This window comes from Triturus cristatus, chromosome 1_1, assembly GCF_964204655.1.
Source record: "Triturus cristatus chromosome 1_1, aTriCri1.1, whole genome shotgun sequence".
Lineage (NCBI taxonomy): Eukaryota > Metazoa > Chordata > Amphibia > Caudata > Salamandridae > Triturus > Triturus cristatus.
The window spans coordinates 1,187,004,773-1,187,026,786 of record NC_140579.1 but is presented as its reverse complement, the minus strand read 5'-3'; the positions used below and the strand labels follow the sequence as shown (position 1 = coordinate 1,187,026,786).

The 22,014-nt window shown below is 48.7% G+C and overlaps 1 pseudogene; it reads right to left on the bottom strand.

The window, feature by feature from the left end:
* Positions 1-22,014, bottom strand: part of LOC146871819 (ataxin-7-like protein 2) — a 150,790-nt pseudogene that overhangs the window by 111,085 nt on the left and 17,691 nt on the right.

Below are 22,014 nucleotides of genomic sequence, written 5' to 3'. Positions count from 1 at the left end.
CCTCCTCAGGCAGAGATTCTGCTTGGTTCAAAGCGGATCTGATTTCTTAGGAGCAGGGCTCCCACAGCACATTGTTGACGCCATGCAGGCTTCTTCTTTCAGAGTGCAGGGCAGAGTCATCAGACGCTCCACAGGAGGTGGAGCCGGCATTGTGGTGGCAGAGCACAGTCCTATTCAGAGTCCAGGTGTACTCCTCCCACCCATCTACCTGTCAATCTTTCTATTCACCACCAGGCTACCTAGCCCTGCCCATCTGGGTTTCCCCAGCCCTGTCACTCACACAAGCCAGACAGCAGATACACATCACGCAGAGGCGGACTGAAATAGTTAGGCAAGTAAATACTAACTTTCTAAAAGTAGCATTTACAAACGCAGGATATTAAAATAAACTTTTCTGAAAGAAGTATTTTATTATCCTGAGTTCAGGCATACTAAACTTGACTTTCTACCATGCTCACTGAGTCTGTTGGGATTATAGAGTGTAATAATTCCAGCAGCCCATTCTGGCCTATGAGAGCAGGTAGCCTTACAATAGTGAAAAACGAAAATGGGTGTAATTCACTATTTGGACATGCCACATACATCAGGGCTTGTCCTACCTTATGCTTACAATGCACCCTGCCCGTGGGCCTACCATAGGGGTGACTCATATGAAGTAAAGGGAAGGTTTAGGGGGCAAAAAAAAAAAAAGAAAGGGAGGGAGGGTCCCAGAACGCTTTTTCCAAATGTTAACTTCCATAGGAACTTTAGAAATGGCTACAGCTCGAACTGCTGAACGAAATTACACCAAATTTAGCAAAAAGGTAGATGTTGGTCCAGAAAACGCTATTTTTGTGATTTGATGTAAATCCATTCAGAAGTTACGGAGAAATTTAAAGTAATCTCCAGCTGTATATCTAGGGGCACTGAGGATCCACGACCCCTCCGAATCTCATGCTGAGATCAGATTGCCAGCCAAAAGTTCAAACACGGAAGTGTTATCAGCCATCTTGTGACTCAGTTCAACTGAGTCACAGACAAAAAACCTTTTTTTTTTTCTTTTTTTAAAAAGAGAAAATGGGGCAGGGTAGAAACACCCTAGGCCTCTTTGGGGGTCCCAAAGGGACCCCAGCAGGGCCCAGACAGCATTTTTTTAAAATAAAACATTAGTCTGGAGTAGCGCGGGGTCAGCAGATCCTACTGAAAAGTTTTTAAAAAACAGGAGCATGGTCTCTTGCGCTTCTGTAATGTTGAATCCTCGGGTGGGTGAGGTCCCAGGGGCATGTCCAATATATGTAGGAGGGGGAAGGCACATGGGACCCCCTCCTAGGAGCCCTAAAGCCCCGGGGCCAGCCACCTCCCTGGGGGATTGCTAATTTATGCAGGGTTGTCTGCTCGGCAACCCTGTGTCATGGGGACCGCCACCTCCCCAGGGCTAAAATGTTGCATTAACGCAGGGGAAATGGGAGGGCACGTTCCCCCTCACCTCCCCGGTAACGCCACCTCCCCAGGGCTACAATGAAATGAATTACAGGGGCCCATGGTGCACCCCCGCAGCCCCGGAGACAACCACCTCTCCGGGGCTGTGTCCTGGAATGGAGGGAGGGAGGGGGGCCCTCCTGGAGGCATAGATGGCCATGGGGACCGCCAACACCGCCGGGTCATTGCTGTTTGCTATAGCTTGGCGGGAGCTATACCACTCCTGCCAACCCACAGCAAACTGTGCTCCGCTTCTAGAATGAAACAACTGCTTTGACAGAGAGGGAGCTACATGTTAGCTGCTCCCTCTCCGTCAAAGCAATGCTGGCTCCCGCAGGAGGCAGGAAGCCGGCAGGGACTGCAGGGGCCTTCAGACTCCCCCGCAGAGTGGGTGCCCTGGGTGGGACCAGAGCATCCAAAATTGATGCCAGGCCCGGGGAATGGGGTCCCCGGGGCCGAAATAGGCCTGGGGGAGGGGGCGCATAGTCCCCAACCCCCATTCAAAATAGGCCAGGCCCTGGGGTCACCAGGGCCGAAATTGCCTGAATAAATAAAATAATAATAAAAAAGACCGGTAATTCGCCTTTCACCACCACTCTGCAAACATGCCTCCTGGCGCACAGCTTGAAGGGGAATGAAGTCCTCTTGGCTTGTGAGGGTTATTGAGGGCCAACAAGCCCTTCCGTTACCTGCATTAAGTTCCACATAGCAGAATTGCTGAGGTCTTACCCCTTACTCCACCACTCTGAAAACATGACTACCAGTTAAAAAACCATAGAAATTCACTGAAAAAAACCTCCAAAGGTTACAGGATCGTTCTAGTTAGGCTCCATAGAGCCACTAACTCTTACAGCCGCTCATCTATACAGCTACTCATACAGGTACTCACCCAAACAGTCCTTCACACAACCACTCAATCACCCATATAAGCACCCACCGACTCAGTTAAACACAAACACTTACATACCCATTCACACATCCATACAAGCACTCGCACATCCGCTCACTCACCCATACAGCCATTCACACAAACATCCACTCTCCAATACAGCCACTGACATACCAACTCATTTAACTAAACACTCACTCAAATAGCCACCTACCAACCTATACAGCCACTACACATCCACTTACCAACCCATAGAGCCACTCACACAGCAACTCACTCACCCACACAGCTACTCACACACCGAGTCACTCAATCTCACAGCCATACAGACACACACTCCCTTACTCACCCATACAGCCACTACACACCCACTTACCCACCCATAGAACCACTCACACCACGAGTCACTCACCAATAAGAACACTCACTGCAACTCATTTACCCACCCACACATCTACTCACACACCCACTTATAAACATCGTATTTGAGGAGGTATGTATCATAATTAAATACTCCTAAAAACAAACTGAATAAGGACATTGTAAAATCAAGTTAGAGTTGCAAGACCTTTTAAGGCATGCAGTTGCAGGTATAGTTCAACTCTATGGTAAAGAATTTCTTGGTAAGCTGCAACATCTCAATTACATATATTTTGTTTCTGGGTTTGTACTGAACGGTATTTGGCAAAGATAAAAAGATTGAGTGTGGTGGCATCTAAATTACCAAGAAATCTTCAGTGTTCATTGAAGATTCTAGCAGGTTTGAGGCATTGTTCCCATGACAGCAGAGATTCAATTTATGACAAAATTTAGATTCAAAGCATTATATCCCATCAAATCAAAGCACCATTGCAGGACTTCCTTACCTGAGAAGGGAACACTGGGGTGGCTTTCCTCCACAGGGAGAAGAGCTGGGAGGTTTTACTCTGCATGGGGAAAGAGTAGACAGTTTTACTCGGCAGGTGGGTGTGGTGCCGGGTCTACCCCAAATTGTTGGTGTGGAGAGTAGTTTTCCTTTACTCAATGGAGTGATGGGAGGTTTTCCTCTACTAGGGGGTGTGGTTGGTGGTTTTCCTCGGCTAGGGGGTGTCGTAGGTGGCTTCACTCGGCTGGGAAAGGGGTTGAGCAAGCTGTACGAAACGGGTGACAGAAGCGAAGACTCCTGGTGGTCAGAGCCCAGCTCCTTCGGCACAGGACTCTTCTCCTTGGGCAATTCCCGATTCTTAGCAGTGGCCTTCAGTTCTGCCACTAGCACATCAAAATCCTTAGCCCGGCCATGGACCTCGCGCCTCTGATGCACTGAATGGATCTGCATTTAGATTACAAGACATCTAATGAAAAATCTAGCCAGTGATGCAGGAAACGCATAAGAGGCACAGGTATAGCATTATATATGGCCATATATGGATAAGTTACAAAATACACTGAAAATAATTACATTACATACTGACAGAAGCAAAAACATTAAAGACAGTCTATCATCATCTAATTGTACTACCAGAAGCACGAAACAGAGGGAATTGCAAAAGACACTGATGGAAATGCATGCTTCATGTGGTCTATTCTGTAACACAGGAAAATAACCTTTTGCCAAAAAGGAATTACAAGACGTACAATAAGATACTAGGAATATTTTGCAAGCTGATAGAAGTGCATGTATTCAAAGAGACAGAGAAATTACATCCCACACAAATGTATAACAGTATAAGACAAGAGAAACAGCCAATGACTAAAGGGAAGGGTTACTCTGGAAATAAAGTCCTGGTAGGCAGTTTTTGACCAATCAGCAGCAAGTGGTGCAGTCGTGATCACTAATTGTTGCATGTAACAGACTTGCCTATCATTTTTAGGTCTCGCCTGGCGTAGACTGAGCAGACATGCGCAGTTTTGCTGGCGAGATTTAATGAGTTAGGGTAGATTTCTCTAGTGGGCTTTAAGCCCCGCCCCTCTTTTCCATTGGCTGGCATCACCGTTTATGCTAAACGGTGGCCAGCCATTGGAAAAGAGCGTCTAGTGACGTACACTTTTCTCTTTTAGAGCCGTCCCAGTTGGACTGGCTCGGTTGCTTTACGTTTGTAGTAAAGGCTTTTCTTATCTTTATGGGGCCATGTGTTTCAAACATATGGCCCCATAAAGACAAGAGATCGGCTGCAGCGTGGTCCTCTTTCTCTTTCGGGACCGCGTTGCTCTGCCTTGTTTAAAATGTTGGCATGTGTGCAATTGACCCTATTCAGTAAGATTGCTTCTGCTTCAATAAAGGTCAGTGGGGAACATGCGGGGAAAATACATCCTTCCGATTATTATTGTTTAAAATCTCTCACTTGCCTGCCCTGAAATGTTGTGTGCTTCTGTGCGTCTCTTTTCCTGTGTCCGAGTGTGTGTTCATTACTAGATCTGTGCTCCCTCAGTTTCCATCAGTCATGCGAAAACATTTCTAGGAATCGGTGAAATCTTCGGAAAAACAAACAGTCCGTTCCTTTCCTCACTGGAATGCGTTGAAACGTCACGTTGACATTTTTAGTCTTCTCGGTTCCAGTGAATTCTTGGCTCAACAACCCCACTGTGTCCCTTGTATAAGTCTGTTCCTTCGTTACTCTAATGAGTGGTTGGTTGTAGGGAGGTCACCGGGAACCACCTTCACCCAAAGAGGTTGACTGCACAGTGCACGTGCGATGCAGTCTCCATGGAAAGCTGTAAGCACTCATAACATAGGCGGGAAGAGGTGAAGGGTGGGCGTGTAATCGAAACAGGCGCTTCTTTTCAAATGGCTGCTTTTTCGTTAATCAGCAAAGTGAATCACTTTTGCACCACAAAAGTGCGCTCGATTTTTCATAATCTCTGCTGAGAGTGTCTGCGGTTCTGCTGATGCCTGTCTCTCGTTATCACCTCTGGTAGGACTGTAACCAAAGACCTCCTACAGTTAATGTTGTTAAGGATGTCTGGCATAGCAGGGAGCGGTGACCCCTGATTGCTGTAGGGAGCAGTGACCACTGACAGCAGCAGGGAGTAGCGAACACAGACAGCTGCAGGGAGCGTGAATACAGACAGCTGCAGGGAGTCTGAATACAGACAGCTGCAGGGAGCGTGAATACAGACAGCTGCAGGGAGTGTGAACACTGACAGCTGCAGGGAGCGTGAACACTGACAGCAGCAGGGAGCGTGAACACTGACAGCTGCAGGGAGCGTGAACACTGACAGCTGCAGGGAGCGTGAACACAGACAGCAGCAGGGAGTGTGAACACTGACAGCTGCAGGGAGCGTGAACACTGACAGCTGCAGGGAGCGTGAACACTGACAGCTGCAGGGAGTGTGAACACTGACAGCTGCAGGGAGCGTGAACACAGACAGCAGCAGGGAGCGTGAACACTGACAGCAGCAGGGAGCGTGAACACTGACAGCAGCAGGGAGCGTGAACACAGACAGCTGCAGGGAGCGTGAACACTGACAGCTGCAGGGAGCGTGAACACTGACAGCTGCAGGGAGCGTGAACACTGACAGCTGCAGGGAGCGTGAACACTGACAGCTGCAGGGAGCGTGAACACAGACAGCTGCAGGGAGCGTGAACACTGACAGCTGCAGGGAGCGTGAACACTGACAGCTGCAGGGAGCGTGAACACTGACAGCTGCAGGGAGCGTAAACACTGACAGCTGCAGGGAGCGTGAACACTGACAGCAGCAGGGAGCGTGAACACTGACAGCTGCAGGGAGCGTGAACACTGACAGCTGCAGGGAGCGTGAACACTGACAGCTGCAGGGAGCGTGTACACAGACAGCTGCAGGGAGCGTGAACACTGACAGCTGCAGGGAGTGTGAATACAGACAGCTGCAGTGAACACAGACAGCTGCAGGGAGCGTGAACACTGTCAGCTGCAGGGAGTGTGAATACAGACAGCTGCAGGGAGCGTGAACACTGACAGCTGCAGGGAGCATGAACACTGACAGGAGCGTGAACACTGACAGCTGCAGGGAGCGTGAACACTGACAGCTGCAGGGAGCGTGAACACTGACAGCAGCAGGGAGTGTGAATACAGACAGCTGCAGGGAGCGTGTACACAGACAGCTGCAGGGAGCGTGAACACTGACAGCTGCAGGGAGTGTGAATACAGACAGCTGCAGGGAGCGTGAACACACAGCTGCAGGGAGCGTGAACACTGACAGCTGCAGGGAGTGTGAACACTGACAGCTGCAGGGAGCGTGAACACTGACAGCTGCAGGGAGCGTGAACACTGACAGCAGCAGGGAGTGTGAATACAGACAGCTGCAGGGAGCGTGAACACTGACAGCTGCAGGGAGTGTGAATACAGACAGCTGCAGGGAGCGTGTACACAGACAGCTGCAGGGAGCGTGAACACTGACAGCTGCAGGGAGTGTGAACAGACAGCTACAGGGAGTGTGAACACTGACAGCTGCAGGGAGCGGTGACCCCTGATTGCTGCAGAGCCTGAGCTTTGATAAAGTTGAACCGCCTCAATGAGATGTGTGAGCTACAGGGACAAATTATAATGATTAATTATGATGAGAAGTGTCAGCTGAGAGGCCAGAAATCTCTGAATGGGAACTGCATGGATAAGATGCCTTTGTCTATAGTGATAGATGACGCCCGTGCTGTCTTTCTTCTTGCTTGTTAGACTCGGGGATCTCTGATTGGCGCAAGGATGTCCTTGTGTCAAGCAGGGACCCTCTACTCCACGTCAGGGCAAAGGATAACCCCTCTTGGAATGACCCTTGCTCACCCTCTAGGTGCGTGGCGTGAGCAGCCAAGGCGATTCTTCAGGCGTTGTTGGTTAAGCACTTATAATCACACACACAGTAAATACATCAATCCCCCCAGAAACGGACACCAGGCTTAGGTATGTGAAAATACGCTTCTTTATATAAAAATAGTTATCTCAATACGCAGACTTATCACAAGACTAGTAACGTTGTTTCTATGCCACCAGATTATAAAGCAGGCAAACGGTTCCTTAAGCGGATGCTTCTTTAGTCTTTTACCAATGTCACTTGGGGGATTCCAGTCTTGACTTACTTCAGGCCTACCGCGGCTCACGCATCTGTCGTGGGCGGCCTGCGCCGTGCACAGCTCCCCCCGGCGGCTCCGGGGCAGCGGGAGGTGAGACGGGCGTGCGGTGAGGGGTTACGGGGAAATAAGGCGGTGCGGGCCCCGAGCCCGATACTGGAACTCCTTTAGCAACGTTGTGTGGAGAGTCGGCACGGGTCGGTGCGACGCTCAGCTTTGGGAAGTGTTCTTGGGTCCTCAATCAGCGGGTGTGGGCAGGTAGGCAGGCGCGGCCAGCGACCCTTAGCACGGCGGTGCAGGGGGGGTCTCCACAGCGGGGGCGGCGCGGCCTGAGGGGTTCCGAGGATAGCGAAGCGGGGGCACAGGGCACGGTCAGTGCGGCTGGTGACCCGGCGAGGATCACGATCGTCTGACGGATTCCGGCGGGAGGGGTGACAGCGCTTTCAGCGCACTCCAGTGGCAGGCGGTGACAGGGGCGCAGGCAACCTAGCCCGGGGACAGAGAGCGGCTCCGGACGGAGCGGGGCTCTCACGGGGTTAAGGCAGGCAAGCTCCTGAGTGTCATGGCCCTAGGAGGGGGCGATGAGGGGCGCAGTCTCTTTCCAGCGGGATGCACACACGGCTCGAATTGGAGGACGAGCAAAAGCACAGAGAACCCACTGGTCCTGGGGTTCAGTTCAGGGGGCAAGCTCAGATCAAGCCCTTGGAGAATGTTCAAGCACAAAGCAGCAAAGTCTTTTCAGCAAGTCTTTTCCTCTCCTTTCTCAGCAAGGCAAGCAGCAGGCCAGTCCTTCCAGCGTCTTCTTCTCCTCCTAGTCGGGCAGAGGTTCTTTGTGGTAAACAGGATTCTGATTTCTTAGGAGCTAGGCTCCTACTTTTATACCACATTTCTTTTGTTCTTTCAGCCCAGGGAGGCCTTCGCATAACCGTTCTCAGTCCTGAGCACTTTGTTGGGGGTACTCTGATTTCTGCTTTCACTGTGAGGGGCAAGCACATCAGCCGCTCCACAGGAGGTGGAGCCGGCATTCAGGGGACAAGTACTTTCAGGAGCACCTTGTGGACAGCGCTTCGCCCGTCCTGGGCCAGGTGCAGGCTGAGTCATCAGTCGCTCCCCAGGGGCGGAGCCAGTATTGTGGTGGTGGAGCACTGCCCTATTCAGAGTCCAAGGGGCACCCCCACCTCCCACCAAGGTGTTCTCCTGCCATTCGCTACCTGTCATCCCCCCAGCCCTGTCACTCACATAGCCCAGACCGTCAGTTACACGCACAGCAGAGGCGGCTGAAATGATTAAGCGAGTAAATACTGACTTTCTAAAAGTCGTATTTACAAACCCAGGATAGTCAAATAAACTTGGCTACAAGAAGTATTTTATCATTCCCAGTTCAGGCATACGAAACATATCTCTCTACCATGTTCCCTGAGCCTGCTGGGATTATAAGGTGTAATAAATCCAGCAGCTCATCTGGCCTAATGGGAACAGGTAGCCTTGCAATAGTGAACCACGAATATGGCGGTAATTCACTACTAGGACAGGCCACACAACCAGGGCTTGTCCTACCTTACACCTACAACGCAGCCTACCATAGGGGTGACTAACATGAGGCTAAGGGAAGGTTCTGGAGGCTGGCAAGTGTGGGCACTTGCCCAGCCGGCGGGACAGTACGGGACTGCACGCGGGGTATGCAGTGGCAGACCCAGGACACATTTTACACGGCCGCTGTTGTGGGTGGCGCAACCAGCGCTGCAGCCCACTAGCGGCATTGGCATTCACAGGCCCTGGCACTCCGGGTGCACTTTACTGGGGACTGACAGGGAATCCAATAAACCAATCATGTATATCAATTATGAACACTTAATCTAGGGAGCACTTGCGCTGCGGTCACGGATTAGCCGTGGCGCGGCGCCCTGAGCGGACAACACCAGCAAAACAATCGAGGCACACCATCAAAAAGTGGAAGGGAAACTCACGCCAAGGTGCCAGGTCTAACACTGCTCTTCCAGCTCATTCCACCGCCCCCCTCCTCCGAGTGTCCCCTCTACCCCCTGTCTCCTCGCTGTTGTGGTTTCAGGGCGCTCTGTGAGGGGTTAAGTAGTATCTGTCCCTAGTCCCTGCGTCCTCGTCCACTCCCAGCTTTCCCCTTCACCCCTGCTCCTGTCCATCTCTCCTTCCCCTGCCTCTGCCCCTCCCCCCCCACCCCCTCGGGCTGTGAAGTAATATGTTTTTTTGCTGTACAAAACCTTTTTGGAAGGAACCACCTCCCAAGGAATGAGTGCCGGGTGCCAAAGCCATCAGTGCGGCCTCCTGGTCGGGCTGTTTGCGGACTCAGGGAGCCGGCGCTTGATGCATGTCTGATCCTTGACATGTGCTAGGTGGGGACTCGCTCTTCTGCGAGCGTAGTGCCAGTGAAACGTCACCGGGACAGGCTGTCCAAGGCAGTGAGCAGAGGCGGTTTCGGGGGCCCTGGTGGTCAGCAGGAGGATCCCTACCCCACCACACCCCGGTATCACTGCACCTGCTGCACTAGTGATAACTACGCCTCTGGCAGAGAGGCGCCAGCATACACGGGGTGGGTGGGGTGGCAAGGGCGGGTTGGGGAGGGGGCCAAGATCTTTCAGGTCCCACTCCAACCGCCCCACCCACACGGGACAGAAGAAGGGGGTTGCTTTGCACAATTGCATCAAACAGGCTCTGGGTATTTGGAAGGCGTTTTTGTTTCTTCGGAAGTGAGGTCAGCCCCAGGAGCCAGGGTGTTATTCACTGCCTGGAAGAGGGCCGACCCACGCCCCAAGAACGACCTTAGCTGGGGCGCCAGATTAGAGAAAACAAAGGGGATTCAAACAAGCTTTGGCAAAGGCAATAGGGCTCACCTTTAGGACAGATTGGGTTTGCCACTGTTTTTTAGCCATCCTGTACAGCATGCCGGGCCAGACAAACCTTTTATTCCACCGGGCATTCCTGGGGAGGGGGTGGGGGGCCTGGAGCCCTAGGGGGCGGTTTTGAACGTTGGGGCTGTTCCTGGTACTGCCATCACTTTCCCCAGCTCCCTGAAGTTAATTGTAGTAGGCAAGTGGAGGCAGAGAGGGAAGGAGCGGGAAGGTAGAGAGAAGGCAATCAGAGATGGATGAGCGAGAAGGAGAGAGTGGATGGGTGGATGGAACTAAAGAGACGGTCCAAGGAGATGCAGGGAGTGAGGTTGGTTGAATGTTTGCCGGGGCTGCTTCTGGTTCCCCATTCTGTCCGAGCAGCATGGCTAAAGAAATCAAACAAAACAAGCATTTGCAATGCAATTGGTCTCTCATTTGCGAGATTTTAAGCTACTGGCATTGTAAAGGACAATGCCTTTTATTTATGTTTTAAAAATCAGCACATAAATAAAAGGAATTGTCATTTACAACGCCAATAGCTCAAACTCTCGTAAATGCGAGACCTATTGCATTGCAAATGCTTGTTAGGATTGTCAGGGGAGGAACAAAACTTGGCCTCTCCTAAACATCACAAGCTGCACACAGAGTGAGTGATGGTGTGAATCTTCCAATTAAAAAGTAATTTAGGACATTTTGAGAAGAAGTCTGCTCACCATCTCTTTATTTCTTTCCTCAACTCCTTAGGCATCTTTGACTGACACCAACTGGTTATCCTTCTACAGCTCAGTTTATTTATTCTGGGTTACCTGGGACTTCAAACCATGCTGGCCCACTCCTCTACCAGTTGATATTACTCAAGGCTTAGTCATTGTGACACTCTTACTTTCTCTTTACACCATCCGCCTGACATCTTCTGCCATGGTTCTTATCATCCATATGATTACCACACCCAAATATTTCTTTCCTTCCCAACTACCTCACCTTAGTCCAATAAGTGGGATTTTCCTGTCTCACAGATATTCAGCACTGGATGACACTATGATCACTTATGCTTTCCTTCCTCTACTGCAATGGTGAATCAAATTCCTCCCAGTATTACCTCCCACCCTGCACCCTCTACCACCTTACCTCTACCCCCTGTAGGAAATCTTCAATGTTCTCGTCTTTCCTAAAGGACCCAACCAATACTGTAGTTACCTTTCTTCTCAGATAGTACCATTAATAAAAAGGAATTTGTGGGCATAGAAATGTGCTTTCTCTAAACCTTTGGCTTTCCATAAAAAGGATGTGAACGTTGCATCCAAATCAAAGTGGCATGCATCATTGTAGGGGTTTGTTCCTCACCAGAAGCAATTGTTGCATGCACAAACTGCTTGCTTGCTATGCTGTGTGAGAATTAGTGTTTGACAATATCCTATCATTTTTCAACGTAAAACAGGGTATCCCAAGTTAAAATTCAGTAGTGGCAGGCTAAAAAGTTAGTAATTACTGTTCCACATGACAGGGTTAACACAAATTACCATGAGTGGACTATTGGGACCCTTCTTAGTCGAAGAGTATCCTTTATGTTAGTCGATATGTCTCTGTTCTCTCAAAGCACCCCAGAGGTCATGGGCATTTTTCAGGGCATGATAAACCTATGTCTGTCCTAAGGAATGATACATGTCACGTCACAATGTGCACCTAGGAGTGTAAGAGCCCCTTTCCCAAATAAACAAGACCTACTTGGATGAATCACCAAGTTCTTAAATCAGCCTCGCCTCACAAACATGCAGGCAATCAAAGTGTGCCACAAATGTATGAGATGATTGCCGGTCATCTGGTGATTATCCCTCCATCCTATCATGCCATTGTAATGCTTCATCATTACCACTCCTTACACAGTTTAGTTTACCCCGAACTGAACACATGTAAAACCCCACTGATAAGACTACACATAACGAAAGCACTGAAAAATTATCCTGTGCTACGTAAAGTAGATAATTATTACATAGGGTTTGTGGGCTTCCCCAACGTAGAGCAAGGGCATGCATTTTGCTATGAGAACACTTCCACCTCTTCCGCATTCACAGGCTCTGCAAAAAACGAATATAAATAAATAAATAAATAACAAATTACCAATACTGGTCTTTAAACGTACTCATGGCTGAAAACACTTTGTTCCAACATTTACCATTATACTGCAATCCGTAACCTGCAATCTGACAATCAGAATCTTTTGATATCACCAAACCAAACTGTGCTCCATCAAGGTTCAGGTCCATCCACCTTCTTTTCCCTCATTTAGAAACTTTCTTTCTCCCATTATCAGGGCCAACCCTCCATCCAGGAATTCAAATCCGCTCTAAAGAATCAGCTCTGGCACTTGAGGGCAGATTCTGACCTCACACCCTGTAAATATGAATTTTTTCTATCAGTTTGCAGGTGTGTGTCTGCCTAGTTTTGAGCAATGTCCATTTCAAGACCGAAGTTATTTGGTATTCTTGTATGTATGCAACTGCGTCAAAGCTGCTTTTACTCGCACACAACATGTAGAAATCCCATTGTATACTCTACACCGGGTTTTTGCTAAATAGCCACACACTATACATACTATGCATTCTATTGCAACAGTTCTACTGTAAACCATTTCAAAAAGATATGCTGCTAAAAACAGTAGGAGTAAAGCCAGCCTTACCTTGCAAGTGAGTAAGCGAGTACACATTTTTTTGGTTTCAGGGTTCTGAACTCCATACTGTCTGTTTAGATCACACTCTTTCCCTGCTATGAAAGGAAGGAAAAATCACACATCCACTGGAGGGACACTAGAAAGCCTGCAAATGAGGGCCGCAAAAGATTTAACACATCTGGAGATGTTAATAGTGGAGCAGGGATCTATAGCGACCCATACCAGTATAAGAAGTACAGAAATATAGCACAGGACTGGGAAGTCTAACAATGCTACTACTGTGACAAAGAAAAACAGAACCAAAAGTACAGGGTGAGTTTTTAGCGACTGCAGTAAGTGCATCATATTCAGATTTTTCCTTTGGAAAATTAGGAATAACATGTTAAAATAGTGCTTTCTGCAAATATTGGAAACTACCATACATTTCCTCCCAGAAAGTTTCAAACAGGTTTGATAGATTTACACCTAGGTCTCCCTCAGAACTGCCAACGTCTGTGCAGACAAGGGGTTTACTTTAGACAGAGACTCAAATGCATTGGCCCACTTGAGAACTACTGGAAAAATACACCCACTGCACTCCAACCCCCTTCCCTAAAATACTGCAATCCACTGCACTTCACCCTCCTACACTGTATTTGATCTTCTCCTCTATTCCAGTTGCACTGTGGAAACCGAGACCAAAAAAATAAAATAAAAACCCCACACTTCATCTCGAGAAATAGGCAGATATTCAGTTACAGTTGGTTTGTACGACATGCTTTTCTCCTAGTGTTCATGGAAATCAACTTCTTATATCCTTCTACATGAAATCATACACACTGGCTCCCAACCCAGAAACGATTAGGCAAAAGCAGTGATTCAGGTATGTTTCAATAACCTAAGAAGTCATAAGATGCATAGATATATTTATCAGCACTTTCCTCTCTTTCAGACTTAGTAACACTAGGAGCTTTAGGCAACGTTTGGGCAGAAGAGATGTATGACACCAGCTAGTATGCCAATCTTTCAATTGCCTATTTTAGAGCACCCACTATCTACAGACCTAATCCACCCAAATCCTCACATTAGGATAGTATAGTCTAGCCTAGGGATATATGTTCAAACACACAATGGATACCTACTGCAATAAAAAAAAAATTGTGGTCAGAGAATCAAAAGGACAAAAGGAAACAGCTGTAAGCCTAAAGCACTCTTCAAAATACCCACATCTTTAAACACAATATGTAAACTTGCAAGTGATTTCCCTACTAAAATTAGAGACAAAATCACAGATACCACTGCTCTCAAAAACCTCCCTCGCTCTCCCTCTCAATCCGCTTCTTCACCTTTACTAAACATTCACAAAACCCAGAACTACGTGAATCAGACAACCATTATTACCTCCCTTCTCAAGAAGCATTTGTAATGCAATAGGTCTCACATTTTTTAGAGTTAGAGCTATTGAAATGTAAGTGTTTTTAACTTAAGAAGCACGAGGGAGATATGCACCTTCCTGAAACTGCAGCAGTGATATATATATATATATTTATTAACCCACAGACAGACAAGGAGGCGACAAGAAGACCTTGGTGCATAGAGCACCAATGTGGCTGTGGGTGTGGCTGTGTATATGGGTGTGGCTGTGTAAGTACTATCTCACTTTTTGAAGTGGTTTCAGTTGCTAGTCTACAGACTGTGACTGAGCGGGTCTGGAGTAAGATCAGTACCCTAGAGAGCATGCATGAGTGCCGCGCCATGCAAAACAAAGGCGCACGCCAGCGCTTTAAATGTGGGACAGTGTGTGATAACATTTCTACAGCAACTTGTTCCCCATGTATTTGCTGAATCTGCAGGTAATACCGATCAGTGCCATGCACATCACTTTAATCACTCACCAAGGATGTAGTGCGGCTAACGGCAAGGCAGAGAGGATGTGTTTTTATAAAAGAAAGCATGGCAGTTCGTACTTAGACTGTGCTAGCAATTAAAAGCTGAGGGTTCTGGTTGCTTAAAGATAATGCAACTCATTTCAAACTTTTACCAAGCATGAAGCGCGGCGGCCGTAAAGCAGGGAGGGTCTTTAAAAGAGAAAGTGCAGCATCTATTATTGGTCGCCGTGCTGGAGTCTGGAAAATAGGGAGGTTTGGTTGGTAAGCGGGATAACTTGCAGTGGCCGAAAATAAATAAAACCGTGGGGTCGCAATGCTTTGTTGCTAAAGCACGGTATGCTTTGCTCCCCAGGGCATATTGCATGCAGGAGTGCCGTGCCATGCAAAACTAAGGCGCACAGTTGCTTAAACTAACTAATTTAAAAGTGTTAGCACGTATGAAGCACGGTGGCCGGCCGTGAAGCAGCGTAGCATGTGCAGGAGTGCAGTGTTGTGCAAAACTAAAGAAAGGCATGTAGTCCCTTAAAGAGAAATCAACAATTTTAAAAGTCCGACCAAGCATAAAGTGCGGCAGCCGGACGTGAAGGAGGGGAGGGAGCATGTTTAAAAGAAATCGCAGTGTATGCTCCTGGGACTGCTCCCCGTCCCAGGACTGCACCTCACCTGCTCCCCACCCCATACAGGAACCTCTTCACCTCCCACAGCTCCCGCTCCGGAAGGTGCTTCTCCAGGGCCCGTTCCACTGACTTCAGCTCCGCAGCCATGGAGGGGTGCCCCGGGGGCTCAGTGCCTACAGCCAAGAGTGAGTCGAGGGCGGAGCCATTGTGGGGAAACGGAGAACCCCTGGGAGGGCGCGCGGGGAAGAGGCGGGCCGGAGAAGAGAGGGGTGGGACAACATGAGAGCTGGAGAGAGAGAGAGAGAGGACAGAGAGAGAGAGAGAGAGAACGGAGGCAAGGGTTAGAAAAAGAGAAGGGGGGGCTAGGAAGAGTGCGGGCAGGGCCATTAGTCCAGAGGACGGGCCATGCAACAGGCACTGAAATTGAGAGGCCAGGAACAGGAGGAGGTCTAAGAGAAAGTTGATACAGTGGTGCAGGAAGAGACTAACCTAAACGAGACACGCTGCCAGAGCACGTTTCCACCACCTTCGAACACACACAGGCTGACACAGATCCTGGGACAATAACAACAATGGCGCTGGCAGATTTCTTGAAATAACACTGTGTCCGCTTAGCGCGTTGTGCTTGCAGCGGGGGAAGGGGAGCATATTTAAGTTACAGCGCGGCATGGGGCGCTTTATTTATATCTAAAAAAAATACTTTAAGGTAAATACAGTGAGCCGCATACATAGAAAGCAGTCGCTCGCCATGAAACTGAAAGTGACCATACACAAATGGTGAAAAAAAGTGCTTACCCAGTAATTAAAAGACTCCGTGTACAGCCGTAAGTAAAAGATCCAGTCCGGGTAGGCGGGGCCAAAAGGAGACAGGGCGGTAACAAGGAGGGACTAAAAAGCCTCACTGACAATGGAAAGCCAAGGTTTAGCATGCACGATGATGCAAGCCAATGAAAAGAAGGGCGGAGCCAAGACTCCACTTCTGAAATTGGCTTGATTACAAGAAGCCTCGCAGAGCGAGCAGCGCATGGGCGCTGCAACGTTAGGCGAGACCTAAAAAGGGAACGGTCTCTCCCACCTCCTCTAAACTCCACCCAAAAAACACTTATTGAAAAATAACAATTTCGTTTCACACAGGGTATGGAAACAGATGAATCAGCAACTGATCACGGAATTGCATTTGATCTTGACTCTATTGCCTGTAACATCTGCCTACAATTCCACAGCCGCCTCCTAAGAGCATCTGACATTCCATGACTGGATCGCCCATTACTTAACAACCAGATCAACCAATCCAACCTGGGGAACTAACTTCAGACAAAGTAGCAAGAAAATGCAGAGTCTCCAAGCCTCAGCCTATATGCATCCTCTAGCCAGCACAATGCAGTGTCAAGACCTAAGATTTCATGTGTATTCAGACTACAACGAAACTCAAATATGGAAGGGTAAGAGTGAAAATACTGCTCTTGCTTTTATGTAACCACAGAAAAACTAACGCCCCAACCTCAATGAACCACATAAAGAGCAAACAATAACTGGCAATGCTAAGAGACCGATTACTTTCACATAGCCCCCCTGCAATAGATAGCAACCATTTGACGTCAGAAAATAAGCTAGTCCAGATCAGACACACCACTATTGCTTCAAAACGAAACCATGATGTCACCATCATTAAGAAAACCAAACTAGACAGAATTCCATACATCTGCAGACTGAATGCTAGACATCCTTCAAATATGTTTACGTCATTCAAAGTACTCCCTGATTTAAGAGCACTTATGGACAAAATTATACCTCTTGTTGGCACATGTGAGCAGCTTGCAGAAACAGACTCCAAAACCAGTAGCTTGAATTCTCTCCCTTTAAGGGCTTCTATCTGCAGTTAAAGCCACTGTCAAGTGCTTGTCACCAGATTTGTTTAGACCCACGGTACAGTTGCAAATTAACCCATTCTTAAAATATGTTTGAAAAGAGTAGGTCTGGATTTAAAAACTGTAATGAGATTTCTATTAAAAGTCTAGATTTCTGCATTCTAGGTTTGGTTTTCACAAGTAAGCAACCCTCAGAAATTACTCTCCACTAATTAAGAAAGCTACATCAGGCACTTACGTGAAATCTTCTTATTAGGTTTCAAAATATTTTTTACTCGATTTGTTTCCTTTTGGTCTTTTTCCTGTGGTACTGGGAAGCTTCATTTTTTTTACTGGAAAGGTCCAGAGTAGGGCTAGTGTTAATAGATAGCTTGGATGTTTGTGGTATCTCTGAAAAAACTTCGAGAGCTGCTTTGGGTAGCACTGTAGGTTCTTTTGGTGATGGTGTTGGAGTAAGCTTCATGGGGTTGGTCATCTTAATGGGTGGCGTCTCCTTTGAGCAGGACAGTGGAGCTATGGTGGCAGCAGGTTTGGGATGTACTTTAAAACCTTGTCCATCAGTCTTCGGGATGCTGGGGATCTTCTCCAAGTTAACAACCGGCATTAGTAAGCTACTAGGAGGGCGAGAGAGAAAAGAAACATGACATGGCTGCAAGGAGAAAGGAATCCAGAAAAGAAAACAGTGATGACTGGAAAAGTACTCAACAAGGACAAAAGGTTGAAAACAGGGAACGGGCAGAGCGAGAATGCCAAGTAAATAGACTCAAGCAGTTTGAAAGGAGAGGTGACATGACTACAAGAAGTGCATGCAGGCTGGTAAGACATCACAGAATGTCAGATATGAGAAAACAAAGCGCTAATGAAAGTAGGCCAGTACAAGCATGCACAGGCCACATGGAGAAAAAAAAAGGCCTAAATGTGCTGAAAAGAATATTGGATCAGAGCACATGAATCTAGCAGGTTCAGGGGCAAGAGGAGAGATGTCTACATAGAGAAAAGACTAGGATCAGGCCATGGACAGAATGGTAAAAAGCAGAAATAAAAGAAGGAAACCAACTGCAACAAGCATTTGCAATGCAATAGGTCTCGCATTTACACGGGGTAGAGCTATTGACACTGCAAAAAACTATGCCTTTTGTTTTTGTTTCTAAAACAAAGAAAAGGCAGTCATTTATAATGCCAATAGCTTAAACTTGCGTAAATGCGAAACCTATTGCATTGCAAATGCTTGTTTAGATCTGCCACTATCCTGACCGCAGGCAGGGCCACTGGGGCAGGATTCTAGGAAACTGGAGACTGGTATAGGGAGGAGAAGACAGAGCGAGATGGAGGGGAGCAGAGGTAGAGTGGGAGGGTGGTGAGAGAGACTATTTCCAAACCCCATGCCACAAATCCCCTCCAACACCTGTGTAGGGAAATGTTGACAACATGTATTTATTGAGATTCCCACCAAATTCATTGTCTCAATGACGAACTTGAACAGAGAATCAAACAGAGGCACTGCTCGACTGTGCCACTTGCTTAAAGGTGCCACTAGGACACAGAAATACGAAAGAACTAAGGGCCAGGAGATGGCACACAAGTGTATCATGGGAAGGAGGCATGCAGAGCAGTGGTGCATCAGTAGCAGAAGGGATGTGGAACGCACAGCCTTGTCTTCCCAAGTCCGAGAAATGAAGGACTTGCCCCGAAGTCCAGTCGTGGGATTAGAGGGGAGTAGTAAGGTAAAGGGCTGATCTATTGCTAGGGGTATGAACAGTGAAGGATCCGACATCTTTGTAGATCAATTTGTAGTTGCCTGCTTCCCCACAGCATTTGCTGGAATAGCAGCTCTATGTCTGATTGTGTCTAAACTCGTTTTAAGAGTTTCGGAAGAACATCTAATCATTCATTAAGAATGTTACTCTGAGTTCAAGTATGAGTGTTAAATGCATGCTCGACTTACTGCAAACGGTAAGGGTGAAAGCTGACATGAACTTTACAGGCAGTTTCCTGGAAAGTGAACTTTTCTTTCCAAAATCCGGCCTTTTAACTTAGCAGAACTTGTATAAAGCGAGACCTGAGCAAAGAGATGCTGAATTTCCTAGGGAGAGGGAGAAGGAGAGGGAGAGGGAAGAAAGAGAGTGTTAGACCTGGCACCTTGGCGTGAGTCTCCCTTCCTCTTTTTGTCGCTGTGCCTCATGTGTTTTTATGGTGTTGGCCGTTCAGCGCGCTGTGCCACTGCCAACCAGTGTCGCGGTGCGAGTGCTCCCTTTGTAAATTGTATATGTTGGTTGGATTCCATGATTGGATTGTTTGGTTTACTATCAGACCCCAGTAAAGTGTGCCAGGAGCGCCAGGGCATGTAAATGCAAACACCGCTGGTGGGCTTGCAGCACGGGTTGTGCCACCCACAGAAGCGGCCGGTAAAATACGTCTAAGGTCTGCCATCGCAGAACCTGCGTGCAATCTGGTACTGACATGCTGACTGGCAAGTGCCCACACTTGCCGGTCCCTGAAACCTTCCCTTAGCTACATGTTAGTCACCCCTCTGGTAGGCCCACGGGCAGGGTGCGTTGTGAGCATAAGGTAGGACAAGCCTAGATGCGTGGCATGTCCTAGTAGTGAATTACCGCCATCTTGTTGTTCACTACTGCAAGGCTACCCTGTTCTCATAGGCCAGTATGGGCGGCCTGGATTATTACACCCTATGATCCTAACCGGCCCAGGGAACATGGTAGAAGATCGAGTTTAGTATGCCTGAACTCGGAATAATAAGGTACATCTTTTCGTAAGGTTTATTTTAATATTCCGGGTTTGCAAATGCCGCTTTTAGAAAGCTGGCCTTTGCTTGCCTAAACATTTCAGCCGCCTCTGCGTGATGTGTATCTGATGTCTGGCTGGTGTGAGTGACAGGGCTGGGGGAACCCAGATGGGCAGGGCTAGGTAGCCTGGTGGTGAATAGGACGATCGACAGGTAGATGGGTGGAGGAGTGCTCCTAGGCTCTGAATAGGACAGTGCTCTGCCACCTCAATGCCGGCTCCGCCCCCTGTGGAGCGTCTGAGGACTCTGCCCTGCACTCTGAAAGAAGAAGCCTGCATCGCGTAAACAAAGTGCTCAGAAACCGGACTAAACTAGGCAAGGGCCCCCCTGGCCTGGGAGAACAAAAGATCTGCTGTATAAATGGAGGAGCCCTGCTCCTGAGAAACTAGATCCGCTTTTGACCAAGAAGAATCTCTGCCTGAGGAGGAGGCACCGGGAAAGCTGTAGGAGGAAGACTGTCCCTATCCTGGGGGATTGGCCTGCAGTGGTGACCTTGCTGCCAAAGGAGAGAAGAGAAACTGTTGCTGAAGACTTTTACTTTACTTTTACTTTCAAGACTTGTGCTTTTCCAAAACGATCTCCAAGGGCTTGGAACTGAGCTTGCCCCCTGAACTGAGCCCCAGGACCATTGGGCTCTACCTGATCTTCACTCGCCTGCCGCTGGACTGTGGTGTCCCTTCCCTCGCCGGAGCTGTGACCCTCGTGCCCCAGTCCCTCCCTGAGCCGTGACCAGGACTGCTTAGCCGCCCCCGCCTTGGGAAGAGCCTCGCTCGATCGGAGCCGCTCCCCCTACGCTGTGCTGGGCTGCCCCTGTCACCTTGCTCGTTGGAGGCTCACTGTGCACCTTCACCCTCCCGCCGGAATCGGCGTTTGTGAGCATCTCCAAGCCTCGGACGGCCCGGACGCAACCTGCGTGCCCGGCTGCCCCGCTTTGTTCACCCGCCACCTGCAACACCCCGCTCTTGCCGTGAGCCTGAAGATCAGACACCCATCGTGAAGTGTGGGAGCCTCGGACGCCGCCTCGCCCTTCTGTCAAAGAGCCGCTGAAATCCCGCACCCGCCTTTGCGTCAAGAAACAAGGTACTGTACTTACGAACTCGACCGCGAGCTCGCATCGGATCCAGGGTCCGCAACGTTCTGATTTCCCTGTCATCTGCTGTGTGCTTCCCGGGCGCCGCCTCAGCACGGAGTGCGCTGAGGCCCACAGTTACCTTGTGCCCGCCTAAAGAACTTTCCGTAAACAAAGAGAACATTACCGTATTTCCAAGAATTGTGGCCCCATCAGTTCAATGTTACTGGGCCTTGTATTGAATCTGCTGAATCTACATAAAAGCTTATTTTTATATACTTCCTGATTGGTGTCCGTTTGTGGTGCATGCAAGGGGTTTACTGTATGTGTAATTGCATTTGCTTAACCGTGTACGCCTGAGACTTAGCCTAGACTGCTCGCGCCACGCACCTAGAGGGTGAGCAGGGGGTATTCTGGGAAGTCATCCTTCGCCCTGACAAGAAGTAAAGGGTCCCTGCTTGTTGTGGGTTCACACCCGCGTCAACCAGAGCCCCCTCATTTCTAACAGAGAGAGGGAAGAAAGAGAAAGAGAGTGAAGAGAAGAGAAGAGAAGAGAAGAGAAGAGAAGAGAAAGGGAGTGTGGGAGGGAAGAGAGAGCGAGGGAGGGAAGAGAGAGAGAGAGGGAGAGAGGGAGGGAGGGAAGAGAGAGGGAGGGAGGGAAGAGAGAGAGGGAAGAAAGAGAGAGAAAGAGAGAGAGGGAGGGAGGGAAGAGAGAGAGGGAGGGAAGAGAGAGAGAGAGAGAGGAAGGGAGGGAAGAGAGAGAGAGAGGAAGGGAGGGAAGAGAGAGAGGGAGGGAGGGAAGAGAGAGAGGGAAAAAAGAGAGAGAGAGAGGGAGGGAGGGAAGAGGGAGGGAGGGAGGGAAGAGAGAGAGAGAGAGAGGGAGGGAGGGGAAG